Source organism: Anser anser, assembly GCF_964211835.1.
Source record: "Anser anser genome assembly, chromosome: 25".
Taxonomy (NCBI): Eukaryota; Metazoa; Chordata; class Aves; order Anseriformes; family Anatidae; genus Anser; species Anser anser.
The window spans coordinates 5,987,237-6,005,529 of NC_139746.1; the positions used below are offsets into that span (position 1 = coordinate 5,987,237).

Consider the following 18,293-nt stretch of genomic DNA (forward strand, 5'->3'; position numbering starts at 1 on the left):
AGGTATTATAATTCTGAACCTAGTATGTTTGATATAGCCCATCTAATGCTACCACGTGAGTTAGCAGTGATTCCTGGGAAAGCATGTGCTAAACAAAGGATGTGAGGCTTTAAATTGATAAGTTGTGTACTTCTCTGGAGGGCGGGAAATAGTCATTTTCTGCATTGCCCTACTAACAGCTGTTTCACATCTTTCTGTACCTAGTCCTGTTACTCAGCTCAGACCCACAGAGTCATCAGAGGTGGAGAAAATTCATCTCATTGGTGTCCTTTGCCCTTGGCATCTCTGCTTTTGTGCTGCTGGTCCCACCTGCTGAGGGTTTCTGGAATAAAATACTACTAACATATCTGTTGCCCCTTCTGACCTCTCAGGCTTTAACTGCTCAAGCCAAGCTTCCTTTAGCTGTTTCAGTGGACTTAGGTCATGTACAAAGCCTTGTGTTTCAAAGGTTTTCTGCTCCATGTGAAGTCTCTTGCTTTAGAGGGCAGCACAAGGACTGCAGCATAATTCCTGTTATCTGAGAGTTCTCAAGAAACCCTCTTTCTGATTCAGGTTTCAATTGGAACCTTTTTTTTGTCGTTAAAACCCACATGCATTTATTTGTATGTGTCTTCTAATACTGCTATGGTGTCATCCACGTTTAAGAAGTTGTATTCCTGGGAGCATCAGCAAGCTCTACTAGGACTTGGGCCCCTTTCTCTGCTCAAGGGGAAAAATGGTAATGAAAGGTTGCAAATACAAAAGCTATAAATATATCAGAAAGCAGAACCTCATAGTTCTGTTTGTTCATGCCACTGTCAGTGAGGGAGCCTGATCCCTTCCCTTCTGCAGTTGCCTCTACGGTTCTGCCCATGTGATGGTTTCCCTCACATCTCTGCAGCATGTATTCCATAGATCTGCCTATTAGGAAATGTTTTCTGAGGCTTAACCTCAACTTTCCTTTGTTCTAGTTTATTCCATCACACCATGGACTGTGCTTGAACTGATGGGACTTGGAATTGTGCCTGTTTTCACATAAAAATGCAGAGCAATAACAGATGAAATGGCAAAGAAATTAAGAGAAGCAAATGTGAATTTGGCAGAAGCCTCTCTCTTTTTTTTGACTATATTTGCTGTTGTATTTGTCAGTAGGAAATCTCTGAAGCCCTCCTCGATTATTTGGAGCATTATTCGGCAGGTTCCAAAGACCCTAAGTCTTCCCACATTGCCACTTAGGCTCATAGTCAGTTTAACGAGAAGATTCCAGATGAGACAAATTCTGACATTGTGTCCAGAGATAAAAGAAAGATCGGTCGACCCCGAGTATTTGCCTGTAAGCTATTATTTTATATTCTGATCTAAATGCCCCAACTCCAAAAAGAGAACAATGCCCCGTAATATCACACCGGTCTTTTCCTACACTGTTGGAGCAGTCAGTAGAAAAACTAGAGCAGTTTCACGGTGAATTAAGCTGGGCCTATTGACACCAGCATTTCAGGGGATCTCCCCTCCCGCTGCTAAGGGGTGTGCGGCAAGGAACAAAGCAGCCATGTCGTGCAACAGCTACCAAAGATACTGACAGCAGAAAAGTACGTCTTACCTGGCTTATAGATGGGCAAAACGTCTTGTCAGGGCTTCGCTGCGGCAGTTTTGAAGACAGAAAGGAAAGGAGGGGAAAAATATTCTCTGGCAAGTGAGAAACGTCTTGATTTTGGGAGATAGGAGAGGAACAGGCCACACCATCCAGTGAGCTGTCTGGCATTTGCTAACCTCCGTTAACTGGTTTCTTTGAAACGTGACCTATTTCCTTGTTGCACAGGAAAGGAAAGAAGAGAAAATAAAAGCTTTGTAACCTTGAAGAGTGAGAGAGCTCTGAGACCTTCTCAGTGCCAGGTCTTCTACGGGAGAATACAGATCAGAGGAAGGTGGTGAAGATCAGGTTTTGTTTAGATGTGTTGAGCGAAGACGTTACCTTGGCAGTACAGCTTTCTGCTCGCCTGTTGAACAGATGTTCCTTGGGAAGTGAGCCCTTTTGCACAAGCCCATCTCTGCCATGCCATGGTATGTCCATGCCATGGAAGTCACAAGGTGGTGAGGAGAGCTTAGCCTCTCTCAATTGTTCACATCCAGCCCAGGATGAGAGGCCCTCTGTTCAGGGCTTTTTTGGAGTGATGGTGTGTGATGGTCAAGACCTAGTCTCAGGAAACCAAGAAGCTTCTCCTAGGCTGTTTTTTCTGCTCAGCTTGCCAATTAACTGTTTGTAGTGCCAAAACAGCCACAAGACTAACAGCTGGGAACCATCCAACACCAGTCCTACCAAATGCAGTTTTCTCTTGGAAGGGCTTTCAGCTGTTCCTCAAGGGCATGCCTCCCTTTCCAGAAGAAAATGTTTCATCACCAGCCACGATAAATAGATCATTACCACTTGACAGCTCATTAGGCTGGGAGAAATGGGTTAAGGGTTGGAGTTTGGTGCCAAACCATGGGTGACCAGGAAGAAGTGCCGCAGACCTGTGACTTGAGTGCTTGAAAGCAAAGAGGTTCTCCAACAGATGCATCGATGGAGAATCCCCAAAATGTCTCAGTGATGCAGGTGGAAGACTGCATTGTAGAAGAAGTCAGGACTGGGGCTGTAATTGTGGCAGGCTGAGCTTGCTGATGTTGAAGGCTGGAAAAAAAAAAGTTGTGGTTGGATTACATATGCTCAAGGATAGCTTGCATTTTGCATTATTTGACTGTATGGCATTTCATGGACAAATCCCCTCGAGGAGCCCTTTGTTTATATTTTTGGCATGGGGCTGTACATGATGTTTACTCAGAAATCAATATTAAAGGTGGTTGCAGGCACAAAATGAGATCCTGAGATGGAAGATGAGTCACCTAGGCAGTTTAAAAGTGTGAAAAAGTGGTGTCCCAACACACACCTTTGCAATGTGAGCAGAGGTCTTGCTCCTGAGCACTCAACAAGGCTCACTAGCACACTTGTCCTTTGCCCAGAACACTCACAAAGTTTTTAGGCATTGTGTAATCATCTTGGTAATTTTTTTTTTCGGCTTCGCTTTCAAATCTAGCAGTGGCTCATTCAAGCTGAAGTGACAAGTTTGGGAGACACCAACCCAATTTTATCTAACACCTGGGGTTAATTAAACTGTTTTTCACTGTTGAGCAATTAGTTTGCATGTTTCCACACTAGTGGAAAATCAGAAACATTTGTTTACAGCTGGTTTTACTTGTAGGTTCTCAACCTGCAGTATTTGGGTTACAAATAAAGCAGAGCAGTTTGTTTATTACAGCAGTAGCTAAAAGACCAAATGGAGCATTGTTGTGTTAGGTACTGTACAAACATAAAAAGGATTAGTCCGTGGCCAAGTAGCTAGTCCCAACATGGACATGGGGCCAGGCTGTGATGTAGAGCCAGAGCTGGGAACTCTGCCCAGGCCCTGCAGTTTAGACGTAGCAAGAGTTTTTTATTTTTGTTTTATGTACAAAATGGTTATACAAAATGACCCCGTCAGGCCTCAGCATCATCCCTTATGTGCTTTAATGGCAGCCTTACAAGCCTTAAAACGAGCACTGGCCTCTGAGTGTCGTGCAAACTGGTGCTGCAGCTGGGTGTGCTGGATGCACTTGGGCATCAGCCAGCATCACCCAGAAGCGACGTGCTGTGTTTGTCTGCAGGCATTGCTCTTTGTTTCTTCTGGGTTGGGTGCAGCATCCCTGCGGGGGTTTCTACCTGCATGGTGCTGAGCCTGGACCTCGCAGGATTGGAGCGTGCAGCCTCTGCCCGGTGTAGCCACACGAGGGTGCAGCGTCCCTGGGCTGCTGAGCCTTGGGGCCGGGGTCCTGCAGCTCTGCTGAGCACAGGGCTCCTCTCCACCCTCAGGGTGAGGGAGGATGCAGGGGAGCTGTGGAGAGAGGATTTCAGGCACCTCCTGGAAATGCAACCTCAACTCCTCATCCTAGAAGGAGGGAGCAGCTGCCTGTCACTGCTTGATGCTGGAGGCAAATTGTAGTCGCTGTCGGTTGCCCCTGAAACTCTTGCTTCAGGCAGGGTCTCACGTCCCCTCTGTTGTTAATCTTGTCCCTTTACCCTTCTCCACTTTCTAGGCTCTCGTGCTTGTGATTGAGGCCTTGGCTTGGGAAGATGTGTGCAGCTTTGAGGTGACTCCATCACCGCTCCAGAGGCGGGCCCAAGCTGGAGCCCAGTTAAGATTAATTCTTGAGCTGAGGACTTGACGTGGCCTGGTCTGAGGACGAGATCTGTAGGGCTGTACTGTTCTCAGGTACAGTCCTATGGAGGCTTTTGCTCCAGGCACACGCACGGGATCTGGTTGTTTGTCCTTGTGTGCCAGGAGGCTCTAGCGCTGTGTTCAGTGTCCAGGAGGGACTGCAGCCCCAGGTGAGGAGACCACCCGCCTGGAAGAGGGAGAGGGGCAGGTAACAAAGAGCAGGGAAGATGGGTGTTTGCAGCCTCAGTCCCTCTTAATTACACACCGAGTGTATTTGGAGACAAGCCTCAGCAGACAGAAAGCCCTTAGGATGGCACCAGGCCATGCTTTGAGCAATTAGTTTTTCCTTGGCCAGAAGCAGCACCATTCAATTAAACCCCAAATATTTTGTTTAGCTGCTCTTTTTTGTACGTGCTGTGGGGGCTCAGACAATGGCTAGCGCGGCTTGCGGAGGAAGGAAACCAATCTTTCCACCCAACCAGGGAAGTGGCCAAAAATCCAGCCCAACAATTGCAGTCCCTTTGAACTCTGTTTTCAAGCGGAGAGAGCCAGGCCCTTTCAGTGTGAGCGGCTGTGATGAGGAGTGGCCCTTGCTCTTGTTCTGCGGTGCCCTGGCTGCAAGGGCAGGAGCTCGGGGTGGCCACCATCCGAGGCAGGAGCCTGGGACAGGTAGATGTTGGATTCCAGTTCCTGCAGCCGCACTTCTGGCTTGTGGCCACATGCTCCTTGAGGGTGAAGGAAGGTGCTGGAGCGCGGCTTCTTCCAGGATATCTCCTGCTCAGATCATGCTGCTGCTCCGTCCCAGAAGTGGATTTCAGAGGGCTTCAGCCAGTGGAAGAAAATGCATTATGTCTGTGAAATGCGAGGATACAGTGTCTGCCTCTGGTGCAGCCCTGCGCTTGCTGATAGCAGAGGGTATGGGAGGATATACTGCAAAAAAAGGACTGATGGCTTCTTGATTTTTTTTTTTCTTAATCCTTTTGCTCAAGCATCCCGTGACCAGTATCAGATTAGGCACGGGGCTGGCCAGGCCTTGGGTCTGACTCCGTGGCTTTCCCTGTCCTCTGTTCCCATCTAATGGCTGTGTGCTCACAGGCCTGCCCTGGGTCAGCCCGGGTGGCACCCAGCACCCTCCCCACGAGCTATGGCTGCAGAGGTCTGCCCTTAGGGCCAGATCCTGTGGCTTTGGCTCTGTACACATGTAGACTTGGCTTATACCTTCCCCTGCTGCTTTCCACCGTCTTGCCTTTCATGCAAATCCTCTCATGCCAAAAGGCTCCCTGGGGAGGGTTTTGGGGTTTGTCTGACCCAGAGAGGGGCTCAGGTTGGGGCTCTGCTGTCTGATGCTGCAGTCCTTTCCCCGTGTCCTTCCCAGGGCCCTTCTCTATCTAGTGAGAAGCAGGGCAATTGGGAAGGGTTGGTTTTTATATTTGCAGGATGGCCAGGTAATTCTCTTTGCCAAGGCTTTACAAATTCTGCTTTCTGATCTCAAGGAAGACTTCAGACAGAAGAAAGAAATGAGTGCCTGCCCTTTATTGTTGTTATTGTTTTATGTGTCCTGAGAGGGCTTTGTTTTTAAACAAGCAGTATTTTATTATTTGCAGTGTTTATTCTGTTCTTTAGAAATGTATTGTCCTCTGAGGGACACTCCACGGTGGCAGCAGAACAAGAGAAATTATGCATCACAGGAGCCAACAGGGCGAAAATGATGTAACTTGGGAGGGAATGGACTTCTTAAAACACTAACAAATTCTTGAGGGCTTTTTTAAATTTAAAGCCAATACCTAATCGTGCTATAGAGCACAGCTGTTGTTAAGGCAGTTTCATCAGACATGCGCTGGATTTTTAAAAGCTAGTTATAATGAAGGGTGGGAATTTTATTTGTTTTTTTTTTGGGGGGGGTGGGGGAAATCCTGGCTTGTTTTATCTTTTCTGTCTACCATGTGCTGCCGTCAGCGTGACCCCTGTGCTTTACTGCTTTTATAGGGATGTTTTATCAGCCAGGGAGCTGTCGAGGCCCCAGCCCGCGTTGCCTTTGGGGCTCTGTGAGCAGACGGGTCTGCCTGGGAGGATCACTGCCTGCTCCTTTGCAGAGGGTTTAGCTGATTAGTTTTATACTGTTGCAGTCAAGACCTGCCTTCTGCACTGATGTCAGCAGTCAGGGCGGGACTTTTACAGCCTTGTGGGTTTGGGATTTTTTTGGATAATCCTGGCAAAATTCCTGAGCAAAGTTTCTATTTTTTTTTGAGCAGCCCCTATACATGCTGCCTCCGAGCCTCTCTCTTATTACTGCTCACTTCCTGAAAGGAGACTTTTTAGCATAGCCTCTAGGTCCAGCGCTGCCTGGGTCTGACAGAAGAAGGTTATTGAGGAAGGCAACGTAAACCCTCAGCCTGGAAACTTTCTGACACCCGCAGGACTGAGGGGGAGAGAGAAGCCTTTGGCTGCTGCTGGGAAAAAGAAAAAAGAAAAAGAAGCTCAAAGAATTAAAAGGGGAAAAAGAAGAAAGAAGGGAAAACGCTAGAAAAGGTAAAACAGTCTTTAAAATAATTTTTCCAGAGAAAGCTCTTTGAGGTTGGAGTGGGGTGGTCTGGGGTGGAGGGAATGTGAATGTTCTTTGAAATCAGAACCGTCTCCCTGGAGAAGGAATGAGCCCGAAGAGTATTGCATGCTGGAAAAACATTTATGAGAATGAAAACCATGTTCACCCTTCTCCAACATTCAGAGTTTCCATAAAAACGCAGGGTTGTGTTTCAAAGTGTCTGCAGACAGCAGGAGTCAGGCATCTGCTCTCGCGCGCTGTCTCTCTCACCTCCCCCTTTTCCCCCACCACTCCACTTTTTATTGCATTAAGCCATCTGATTGCATGTTTGCTGCTTTAAAATAGGATTCTCTCAGGCAGAGCTGCTGTGGGTGAAACTTAATTACAGAAAGCAACAGCTACAGTCGCTGCTGCAGAACTACGCATTCCTTGCTGTCCTCATTCCTGTGAATAGACGCGGATTGCACTCCCTCTCCCTCTTTCGTTGCCTCTCTCCATCTTCAGGAGCTGCCTTTTTCCCTCCTGTGCGATGCGGGCAGAGGATTATAAACTGTCTGACCTGAAAAAGTTGCAAAGTCATTAACTTCATGTGCATCACCAGGCATTTGGCCCTGTTGCGCTAGTCATATATTTCTTTGCTTTGATTATATTTTAAAGGGGTTTTTAATAAGATCAATCCCTCAGAACATGTTATTTTAAACATCAAAGTAAATATTAGTGATGGTGAAATGCCAGAAGATTATCTCATTAGAGCTGAAGGAGCTGTGCTATAAATAGAAAGGAGTTTATAAAATAACCTTGGCAAAAATCTTCCAGAGGGGAAAAATCCACCTGGGGGAGAAGCGTGGAGCCGCACTGGTCTGTGCTGCGCTCCAGGGCAGGTACCCTGCTTTGGCGCCAGCTGCGTCTGGGCGGCAAAATTTAATATTTCAAACCGAGGCTCGTTTAGGGGCACATTTCTGATCAAGTGTATGCTTGGCTGTGAACCTCAGGGGGCTTTTATTTTCCTAATTAAGTCCGTGCCAATACCCACACTGGCTGGAGATAGCTCAGCCATGCCAGGGAGATCTGTTTCTTATTCTGCTCGTTAATATTGTTGTTAGCAGAGCTCACATGGTGACAGCACACGGTCGAGTGCATGATGGGTGATAGCAGGAAGATTTTTAAAGCCTTTCTTTGTTCATTCTTGGTCTCCCTCACACCGCAGGCGGTGGAAGGGAAGACGCTTTGTCAGGCTGCCCAGGTAGTTCCTCAGCCGGTGCAGGAGCATTTCCTCTACTCACCAGTGCCGTGCCCGGACTAGCTTTAAATGCCTGAGCCAAAGAGTCTTCCTCCAGTTCTGGGGAGATGGTTCCAGTGTCACGAAGTTTCTCCATATAAGGCTCACGCAGGCTGTCTCGGTTGCTCCATCCCTGACGTCCCATTGTTCTGGGCTGGCCCCACCGGCAGCACCCACGGGCAGCACCCTCCAGTTTCCATCTCCTTAATTTGTGAAACCTCCGGTGATTGTAGGTGCGTCTGCTGTTGTGTTCCCCAAGCAGCTGCTTGATGGCGGAGTGGGAAAGGCCTTGTCATCTCCTCTAAATCATGCTTTTTCCAGATAAGACTTCGGGGCTGAACTGTTTCATTTGGCAGAGCAATGCTCCAATAAGCTGTGAGTGAATGAGCTATCGATGGGGTGAAGTATAACCCTAAGGGAAGGTGTTGCCTGCTCAACATAAACAGTTTCTGCTCGTCATGAGAGAGGCCTTTTAATTACCAACATGCAAACTTGTAACTTGAGAGGGTCTTTTATCGCTGATGGCTCAAGGCCACCCAGAGACTGTTGTGGGGAGGAATAAGTGTGCTTATCACATACAGCCCTGGTCTGGGGACAGCATGGGCTCTGCTGCCTAGAGGAGCTGCCCCGTGGAGGGCTTTTCAGTGCAGGTTGCATCAGGCCCACCCAGGAGATGATTCTGTTCAAGCACTCATCTAAAGCTTATCTGAAACCCCCAACTCCAAAAACCACTTTTCTTGCCAAGTTTCCAGCAATTAGTTCATTCTAAGCCAGAAACACCGCAGGATGTGTTTGTCACGTCCTGTCCTGCCTAGATCTCAAGCTAACACAAATTAATTTAAAACAAACAGAATTTGAACCAAATTTGTCAAGTTTTCAGAAACAATTCACTAGTAATTTGGATGATGTCAGTTCAAATGTGCTAGAGATATGCAAGTCAAAAAGATCGTTGCTTGACCCCAGCACCCATAGGAAATATTTGCAGGGCAAGCAGTTGCAGACATTTCCTGGGAATCTGTAAGCAGGTCAGATCTCATGTGCAGCTATTGCAGGGTGAGAAGCATAGAATACCACCAGCCTGGGTACAGACTCATTTGTCAAGGCTGTGGGGAGTTTTAAAGGGATATTATCAGGCAAATCGTCCCATCTCAGTTACAGGGAGTGCCTTAAATCAAGTCTGCAACCAATTCAAGTATTGGGAGATTCTCCAGTGAGAACATGTGCCAAAATATTTTAGCTCCATCTGACTTCAGTGGAGCAATGTCAGTGGCACATGTTAAGTGCAGGGTCTCCATCCAGCTGCGCTGCTGCTGCTGCTCTCCTATGTACTGCATTTGCCCAGACGGGGAAAAGACATGCTTGGGATGTGCTGTGGCTGAGTATTCAGCGTCTCTGTGCTCCTGTTTATCATCCCAAGCCACCATTACTGCAATTGTTTCCTATTCTTCCACTGTAGCTCCATTTTTTAAAAGTTCAAATTAATCTATTCCTGTGCAGTTTTGCAAATCCATTTGAGCTCAAACATATATAAATCTTTCTTCCAGTTGAATTTAAGGGTGAAATCCTGGCCTCCTGCAATGAGAGTTGTGCCGCTGACCTCAACAGGACCAAGACTTCACCCCAAAGTGACTTCATTAAAAACCACGGTGAAAATCACTAGCTAGGCCCTATTGGGGTTAGCGGCTGGGCAGCTCCTCTGCATCTAGGCAGGGATAAATGTACTGGGTGGCCTTTGGGCTGCAGCTTCCTTGCTAGGAAGCCACACGTGTTTGTGAGACGGCACATTCTGCTGCACCCTGCCATACCCCACCAAATCCAAACCATCTGGGCCATATGTTTCCCTGAACAGAGAACCTGGAGGGAGGGGAAAAAGGGCCCATAAACTCTCTGCACAGCGGATCTCTTGGAACTCGCTCGCGGGAGCCAGAGACTGAAAGCGATCTGCAGATCCTCCAGAGCTGTGAGGGCTGGAGGGAGTCGGGAGCCCCGTGTAGTCTGCAAGACCTCATCCCAGTGCAGAGCTCGCAGTGTGTTCCTCTGTGGAAATGTGTATGAGGGCCTGGGGGTGCTCACTGTCACTATCGTGCTGCCTTGCACCAAGGGGGACCCCCATGCCCTTGCGTGGGCTTCCTGCGTAGCTGTGGTCAACTCGCTTTGCTTTTTGCCTTGGTTTGCCCTGCTGTGAAATAAAGTCAGTAGGGAGGGGAGAGGGAGGCCACAGAGAGACTTTGGGTTACAGGGAGGGTTGTAAGGCAGTGGGGTGGTGCAGCCATCAGGGTCCTGGGGGAGAGTTGCACTGCGTGCTGGCAGTGTTGTGCTCCTACTGCCCCGGGAGGCCGAGGCTCCGTGCTTGTTGCTCAGGGGACAGCCTGGGCCCTGTGGTGCCTAAGGCACACAGGTGAGCAGGCAGCGAGGCAGGTAGAGCAGATGCAGAAAGGTGCCTCTGGCCAGCTGGGGCTCCGCTCACCAGGCTCCTTTCTTCTGTGTTGCCATGATGCAGCTGCTTCTCTGATTTCCTAGAAGGAGAGCCTGGTCCAAACTTATTTTTCCATTTCACGGTCTTCATCTGCAGCTCACTTCATTTCTCTAAGCTGCTTCTGTGTGTGACCCCATGGGACAGCCTGAGTTTTGTCTGTTAACCCTGTTCCGAGAAGCGGATGGGACCAGGGATCTCTGTGGGTCCCTCAGTTACTCTTCACTTCAGTGTGGCAGGACCAAATCAGCAGTGGGGGGCTAGAGATGAGCAATGCTGTGAGTTGTCACCCCTGTCCAGGTCTGTGCTGTTGCTGGTGTGGAGTTGGATGCTGCTGTGCCATGAGAACGCTGTGCTGGTGGTAGGAGCTGCTGGCCTCTGCGTTCACTGCAGGTCCTGCAGCGCTTCTCACAGCCCTTCTGGGTAACAGGAGCCACCTCAGGTGTCCTCCTTGGGAAGCTTGGAGGGGCTTTCTTGTCTCTCTAGCTTCAGCATGTGAGACTGCTCTGTGCCACAGATGTAGGTGGAGTGGTGGGCAAGGAACCGGGCTGCAGGGGGCTATAGCACAGCGCCTCAGGTCTGATGATCCAGACCCATCTCGGAGTGTTCTAACGCTGATGCAGCACCAGGATGTGTGGGATACAGCCCTACCCTAAGGCCAGGTTGAGGAGGGAGACATTTAGGGGGTGTCACACTTGGCGTGTTAGCTGTAACAGGTCTGCATAAGGTGTAGTTGCTTGTGCTGAGGCTTGGGAACTTTGGATCCTCTCTTGACTGCACTGGACCCTGCAGGCAGGAGGGTCTGCAGTGGGACTGATGGCTCTTGTGCAGCTCAGGTGGCTGAGAACCAATGGAGGAGCTGTGCTCCCTTCAAGCTGCTGACTAGAAGGTAGCCTGCCGGTCTGTTTTGTTTGGGGGGAAGCTTAGGCAGTTCTGTAAAAACCCCGCAGCTGGTGTTGGGGCTCTGGATTCGTTGGGAAAAGGGACTTTTTGCATGCTTTCTGAAGCTTGCACTCCCCTACGTGCTGCTGATGTGCCTGTGCACACAAGTGGCTGACTTCTGAAATGCTCTCCAGCGTGGACTTTCAGATATCCCGTGCCTGTAATTCCGGACATTCACTACCTACACAAACACGGGCACAAAATGTGTGCAGAGAGTAGTTGTACAAAGGCAGAAGGCATTCGTATTGACATGGAGATGCCGGATATAAAAACGGCATAGGTTCATGGCAGGCCCAGATTTGTCGGTGGCGCTTGATAGCGTGCAGGCAGCATATGCAGGCAACGTGTGGCTACCAAGCACCAACCTCCGCGCAGGTAGTGTGTATCCGCACGCAGCGGTGACATCCACCCACGTGGACTGCACAGCTGTGCACAGATGTTTGTGGTCCTGTTCTGTGTGCACGTGGCCAGCATGTGTGTATTTAATATGTATGGTATATGTGTATAATTGGCAAGGGCACCATATGGTAGGCAAAGTGCACTTTCTTTTAATGACTGCTCGGTTGTCTTTTTACTTCTGTTGTTTTGTCCATGGCTGAAGCCAGCAAGGAGAGCGGTGGCAGGGGGCCAGCAAGTCTGGGTCACATGGAGCAGCTCCAAACCATTGCATAAATCCTGTCTGAAAGCGGACCTGCATGAGAACTGGTGGAGTCTTCTCCTTAAAGCAAAAGAAGTCCAAGGCTGGGAGCGCTGTGCTGCTTGGTAGCCACCTTGCTCCTGGCTGAAGTTGGCTTCAGTTTAGCAGCTAGGTTTGGGTTCAGCCCTGGGGCTTGTCCTGATGATGATACGAGCTGGTGCTTCTCTAACGCTTTCCTGTTGAGGACCTCCGAGCATTTTACCACACTTGGAGAAGTGCAATGACCCCAGCTTTCCAGATAGGGCCAGATCCTTATGTAACAGAGAGATAGGATTTCCAGAAAGCAAAGCAGTCGGTGTCAGAGGGAAGCTGGTGCTCCCAACTCTCCACTCCTGTGCCCTTGCTTTGTGATGGGTTCCTTTTGCCCATTTGCTGGTGAAATTAAAGATCCCGCTGCATTTTGGAGGGAGCAAGGGGGTAATTCATTCCTTTCTTCACTAAGATCGCCCTGAATAGACTTGACTGTAAAACAATTCGTGTGTTTAAAAAGAAGAAGAAAAAAAAAAACACTCCCACACAGTACTGGAGTGAGCCCAAAACCCTATGAAGCTTGCTTGTACAAAGGGATCGAGGGTGTGCCCGGCTAGAGCACGGCAGGGCCCGATGCGGAGCGCAGCAGCGAGGCCGTGAGGAGGAGCCGGTGGTGGGAAGGCAGTGAGGCTGCTCCCCTGCTCGCCAGAGCCAGGTACCGGGGTGCTCGCAGGGCCACGGAGACCCGGGCTCGTGTCCCTCACCCTCAGGTTCTGACTGGCAGCATCAGTCTGGATTCCTTGCATTGATGGTGAGCACCTTTGGACAGGATTGGGTCTTACTTTAAAGCTGATGAAAGCAGCGCCTCTCCTCCAAGCAAACTCCAAAAGTGACCCCGCTGTCACTGGGGATGGGCGCTGCGAAGTGGGGCTGCAAGGGTGGTGGGATGGCACGGCCCCTCCAGGCGAGGTGGGCTGCAGCTACGGTACTGTCCTGTGGCTGGAGGCTGCTGCTTTCTGGTGAATGATGATAACCACGTTTGTTTCTAATTCTTTGCTTGCCATGCCCCCAGAGAGGCCCGCCTTGGAGCAGCAAAGCTGATTAAGGTTCAGGCTCTTATTTTCACTTCTGCAGATCTGTGACTTTAACCCATTTTTCCCATTCCTCAGCCCATGGTCCTAACAGTGAGCTGCCATTTAGCTAATGCTGAATTTTCTGTTTTTAACCTGTAACTTTATTCTAGAGGTGAGAAATGACTTCCCACTGGAAGCCCTGTCATGCTGGCAGGCTGGCTGCAAAAAGAGTTCTGCCATCTGCAGATCAGCTTGTTTTCAACTGAGCAGCCCCTCCAGATACTATCAGGACAGTCTCCTGCTCACAGCCGGGAGGTCTCAGGAACCTTTGGCCCCTCACCTCCCGCTGGAAGACGTGTGGCAGGCAGAGGGGCAGCAACACTGTTTGCTCTGTCCTAAGGAACCTGCAGGAACCTGCTGAGTGCTGGGGCGATAACTGCGCCCGCCCCAGGGCAGTGCAGCGGGGCCAGCGGCCCCCGGCCGGGAGCAAACACGCAGCTGCATTTTGCAGCCTGGTGCTGGGAGGGAGGAACCTGCCTATTTCGACAGTTTTGGGGTGTGCAGAGCCTGAGGAGATGAGAAGGGGAGATAGCAATGATGAGAGGTGATTTAGGAGTAGTTTATAGGGAAAGGAGGTAGTTTTGTCACCCGTGGCTTTTCTTGTTTCCTGCTCCCTTTGCTTCCCCTCCATATGGCCATGGATGGCGAAGAGGAGCCAGGAGGGAGTGGAGTGAGAGGAAGGAGATGTCCCCTTTGGCCATACAGCATGAGCGGACCTGGCTGTGCCTGGCTGTGAGGGCTAAGCTCTGATTGCTTTCTGCAGTACTGACTGGCAGACGTTGTCCTTTCCTCCGATCTGGACCACAAAGCTGCTAAATTAGGCGTGCAGATCTGCTGCGTAAAAGTTGGTGTTTGATAGGCTTGGCTGCATGTGCAAGAAGGCAGATAATTTTCCTTGAAGGCACTGCATGGCACTGCATCTGGGTATGTGTTTTTTCTATCTGTTTCTGGAGCCGTCTGCCCTTGTGTTTTCTTATGCTGAGAAGGCTGACCTGGGTCACCTGGGTGGCTTTTTGCTGTCCTCCTTGGGGCACAAGGAGGAGATGTTGGTGCCGGCACTGACTGCTTGTGCTCTGCTCTCTGGTACGGCCCCAGCAGGTGCTGCTCATACCAGAGTCACCCCCACAAATCGCCCATTTCACTCTGCCCTGCACCCAGGTTGCCTCCAATGAAGGTCCCTGCAGTCACGGAGAGGGTCCTGGCCTCCTGGAGAGGGGCTGGCAGCTGCTTGTGGAGCAGCCGACCACGCAACATGGGGATAAAGTGAAGGATGAGAATCCCAGCACAGGGTTTTGGCACTGGGAGCGACCTTGGGGTGGGTTCCTTTCTGGTAAATTGGGATTGCTGCAGGGTCAGCTATGAAAAGAGGGTCAGCAGAAAGGAGACCCAGACAGGGCTGCCTGGCAAAGCTCACCAGGGCTTCTAAGGCATTCCGGTCCCCAATTAAACAATTTCCTCAGCACTTGCACTTTATCTGCCACCTGCGCACGCTCATTCTTATAAACATCTGGAGATGGAGCTGGCGGTCTGGGTGCCTCTGTTGCCTTGTCCCCAGCAGTGCTCAGCTCTGCAGGTCAGGCTGTGGCAGGGATGTTGCAGTTTTTGAGTTGAGGCCATGTCCCCTGAGCAAAGCACGTGGGCTGAAACCGGGACAGTCCATGGAGACCACACGGAGTTATCCTGCCCTGCAGCAGTATTTGTGAAGCAGATTTCAGCCAAGGGTTTCCAGCCAAAACCTGTGGGCCTCCGTGAAGCAACAAGAGCAGGTGAAAAGAGGGCCATTTTTGCAGAAAACATGGCCATTTTAGGATCAGTCTCTGTGAGCTACAGACACTGTGAGGTTCTCAGCGTGGAGTAGTGGGTCTCTGAGAGTGGTGGGCAAGCCTGAGAGGTCTCTGCATGTGTGGGGCTGTGCACTGCGGCCAGGCAGCTGCCCCCCATGGGGTGTCTGACACATGGGCTTGGTGTGCTGGCCATTGGGAGGGGTTGTGCTGTGGGACGTGGCATCGTGACCCTGGTGCAGCTAGGAAGTGCCGTTAGTCCCATTTTACAGCAGAAAGGCCAGATCCATAAGAGCACCAGGTTTCAGGGATGGTGGGTGCCTGGGGATCTGAGTGGTTTCAGCTTAAAGCGCGTTGTCCAAGGTGATGCAAGATGTAAGTAACAGCCAAGTCGCACAAATCCCGCACCGGCCCTCACCCCCCAGGCTGTCCCTCCTCCGAAGGCTGTGCCCTGGTGTCATTGCCACAGCCAGCTGCTGTGAGGACGCAGGAGCAGGCCAGCTACTTTCATTCATTTGTTAACAGCATCGCTGATAGCAGAGCCCAGAACTGCTCTGCTGGGTGAAGCTGTGCTGCCGCAGCTCTGCTCTCGCTGTTCACGGCAGCTGACGCTGCACATGGGGGAGGATGTGTCAGTGGAAGGGCCGGGGCGGGGAGGGGGGCGCATCACAAGTATTTCCTCCCACCGGGGCATGCTGGAAGCAGAGAGCTGTGTTTGTATTTATTTCTCTCTCAAAAAGGGAAAAGGACACCTGAGCTCATAATTTGCAAAAGTTGGATGAGAAACCTGGAACCCGCCGGGTCCTGCATCTTTAAAAGCATTTAAATTCCTCTTCTCTGCACTAGGAGGCACCTTGAACCTTCCTCTTGGCCCTGGCCAGGGCCCATCTGCTTCCTATTACCTTCCCATAAAGCTGCCTCACCAGCCAAAAAGCCAGGCTTTCAGGGAATTCTGTCTGCAGCCCCGATGTTGAAATTAGTAACAGTTGTCATCTGTTTTTCTTTTTTCTTTTCTTTTCTTTATTCCAGCTTGAATTTTACCCCTCTCCTCCCCCCTTTTTGAGTGTTTTCAGTGTCGGAAGAGGAAACCTTGAGTCCAGCCGCGAGCTCGCGCGGCATCACCTCTCCGCGGTCCTCGTCAGCCCGGCTCTCCGCTCCCGCTGTCCCTGCCGCTCCCGCGGAGCGGGGCAGGCAGCAGCCTCCTCGTGCAGGCGGCTCAGCCCACGGGTTCACACAGCGAAGCCACCTTGGCGCTGGGAGCGGGGAGCGTCAGCCGCTCGCGGGGCGCCTGCCAAGGACAACGAATTCCTCGGGAAGGAGCAAATCGCAACCGGCCCAAGCGAGGGAGGCACGAGACCGGGAGAGGTCACCCCGTACCCTGGGCCTCCCTCAGCCACGGCCGGTCCGTCCCGCAGGACCCTGGGGTCCCTGAGAGTGTCCGCGTCTGCCGACCGCTGCCCTTCGGGAAGCAAAATGTGAAAACTGAGGTTATGGAAAACTTTGTGCATGTTGAAGAAGCCGTGGAGCCCTCGTCCTTCCTGCTTGTTTCCTTTCTCCCCTGTGTTTCTGGTCTGTCTCTTGCATGATACAGGCTCGTTGGAGCCTCGGAAGTCGAGCGCTGCTGGAGAGGGGCCGTGTTCCCCTTGCCGTGTGCAGGAATCGGAGCTGGGGCCCTTCCCCCGCGGCAGCTTACGGGAACTTTGCAGCTGTAATTCCTAACATGTGGCGCTCGGACCAGAGCTCCTTCTCCGAGGTCAGGGGGCTGCGGGCTCTTGGCGCCGGCAGCTCCCTCCCAGCTCTCAGGGCCTGGGGCTGCCACAGGGCAGGCAGAGGGGAGGAGAGGCTTCTGCTGTCGTTCGGGGTCGTGGAGAGGAGGAAGGACAGGAAATAATGACATCCTCGAGGAAGCTGATTCAACAGCTGAAAAACACGAAAAATTAGTAGTGTAAAGCGCAGGAGAAAATATACTTCAGCTGAGCGGCTTTCTGTCCGCAGACCTTGGAGCTGTGACAGAAATTGAAAGCTGGAATCTCAAGCTTTAATAGATTCTGAAAAATGCTGACTTAGGAGAGTGCCGCAGCACGCTGGGCTTTAGTTTCGACTTCTGCCTTTCTCGGTTCACTTTCTGCAGCCCTGCAGGGAATGGGGACGAGCCAGTCCGTGGCGCTTATCTATGCACTGCTGCTGCCCTCGCACTGCCCTCGCTTTGCCCTCTCTGCAGCACAGCTGGGAGGTGGCACAGCGGAGGACAGCCTGCACTGGGTGACTGTGGTCTCGGGGCCCCGCTGTACTGCTCTTGGCATCCCTGTGTCGTGGTGGCAGAGGGTAGGAAGTCCTGCCAGCCCTCCTGCCTCCGCTTCCTGCTTCCATGTACCGTCGCTGCTGAGCGGAGCAGCATGAGATGAGGCCTTAGCCTTACGGGGTTGTTCTCCAGTCAAGCACTTGATTCTTGTGTGTGCAGTCTTTGGGGCAGCTGCTGGGGGTGTCCTGCTCTGGGCTTTGCAGAAGCCAACCTGGCATGTGGCTGGGGAGACCAACCCAAGGCATCACTGATGGTCTTTGGCCATTTTTAACTGTAAATAAACAGTTAATAACTGTAATTTAACTGTAAATAAACAGTTAAAAATCCTAATGCTTAAATTATGGAGCTCAAAAATGTGATTTAAAGATACACAGTTAATCCTCACAACATTTTTTGTCTGGCAGGGAAATACCATTAGGATAGATTCCTTTTGATTAATATTGGGGCAGGAATCACCTCTGATTTCTTAGCATGCCTCACCTGTGTATTCTGGCCTGCAATGTGTGTTACTCCAAGCCTCTACAGCCCAAGTAATGCCAACTGCATAGTAAAGACAGGAGAACAGAACTAGAAATAAGTTGCAGACTCCTCTGAGGACGGGAGGTGAAGGGGTCCGGGGCAGGAGTGAGGAGGAATGGGTTTCCCCTGCCCCGCAGCCTGGCTAGTAGCTGGCCTTTGCTTTTCTAAATGTGCAAGAGCAGAGCGGGGCGCTGGTTCATAACATTATTCCCAGTGTTTCCTTAGTGGAATGAAGACCACACACAGGCCATCCCTGTTGACACCTTTGCAAAAACCACCATCCTCTGGCCGAGCCTCACGCGCATTCCCAAGCACATCTTCCTTGAGCTCCGGAGCGTCCCTTCCTCACCCTGCAGTGCTTGAGCCCCAGGTGCTGCTGTGGAGCTGCGTGAGCTGTAGCTGTGGTACCGATCTGGAGTCAGATGTCGGTATGGGCTTAGCCATGAC

At 50.9% G+C, this 18,293-nt stretch overlaps 2 protein-coding genes across 9 annotated transcripts in view; one reads left to right on the forward strand and one right to left on the reverse strand.

Moving 5' to 3' along the window:
• The window catches only part of ZAP70 (zeta chain of T cell receptor associated protein kinase 70), a 32,229-nt gene extending 28,151 nt beyond the window's left edge, over positions 1-4,078 (reverse strand). The window contains exon 1 of the mRNA XM_083810667.1: positions 1,580-4,078. The gene's annotated coding sequence lies outside the window, so the exon portion shown is untranslated. The remainder of the gene's footprint in view (positions 1-1,579) is intronic.
• ADAMTS10 (ADAM metallopeptidase with thrombospondin type 1 motif 10) overlaps positions 1-18,293 on the forward strand; it is a 72,848-nt gene that overhangs the window by 12,792 nt on the left and 41,763 nt on the right. For 4 of the 8 annotated variants that reach the window (XM_083810649.1, XM_083810652.1, XM_083810647.1 and 1 more), the window contains one exon: positions 6,626-6,737. The exons of 1 other annotated variant lie outside the window; for it this stretch is intronic. The gene's annotated coding sequence lies outside the window, so the exon portion shown is untranslated. Of the gene's footprint in view, positions 1-6,460; positions 6,738-6,779; positions 12,923-16,054; positions 16,513-18,293 lie in introns of those variants that run through there. 3 more of the 8 variants (XM_083810648.1, XM_083810650.1, XM_083810654.1) reach the window with 3 other exon arrangements.